Here is a 790-nt window from a genome sequence, read left to right on the forward strand (position 1 = left end):
ATTTCTTTTTGCATTTACTACATACTTGTTTTTACCACCTACTAATCTTGTCTCATTCAATTTCTCTGAACGTAAAACAGTAAAAACAGCTGAAAAGTTACTTTTACATTTATTGATATTAAATTGATTAGGTGAACTCTTTGTCTATATTAACAATCTCTTCACTTGAAAATTTCATAGTCATTCATAGACTTCTATCATATTCCTTAGTCTTTCAACATTTGTTAAAGAAAAAATGTCTGGTGCAAGCGGAAGTGGTAAGCCTAATATGGATGAAATTATGAAGAAGTGGGAGAGTTTGAAGTGTGAATGGTACAATAACAAACCGATGGCTAATCTTATTCTTTTGTGGAATGAAATAAACGCTGATTGGGAGAGAATCAGACCAAAGCTCTGTGCAAATGAATCATTCCAGAACAGGCTTAACCTGGAACGTTGTTGTGGAGATTATTCAACCTCGTTCGACAAGGTTGTGCAGCAGTTTGATAGTTTTAAGTTTCCCAGCTTGACCGACTATTCCAAGCAGCAAAACAGCTGAAGATTCTTCTTCCTCTTATGGATAGAGTAATCGTCGAACAAAGTCAGCTACGTGATGAATTCGACAAGTTGAAGATTGATCTTCTTGGATTGAGTGGTCTTTTGCCCGACTGCCCTATAGTTATCTCCGACAGTGATGATGATCAGATATTTAGAGAAATTGAGGAGTACTGTGATGATGATGATGATGATGATGATGACGATGATGAGGGTGATGATGATAATGGTGGTGATTGTTAGTGTTTTTTTTAGT

The sequence above is a fragment of the Nicotiana attenuata genome, unplaced genomic scaffold (assembly GCF_001879085.1).
Source record: "Nicotiana attenuata strain UT unplaced genomic scaffold, NIATTr2, whole genome shotgun sequence".
Classification (NCBI taxonomy): domain Eukaryota; kingdom Viridiplantae; phylum Streptophyta; class Magnoliopsida; order Solanales; family Solanaceae; genus Nicotiana; species Nicotiana attenuata.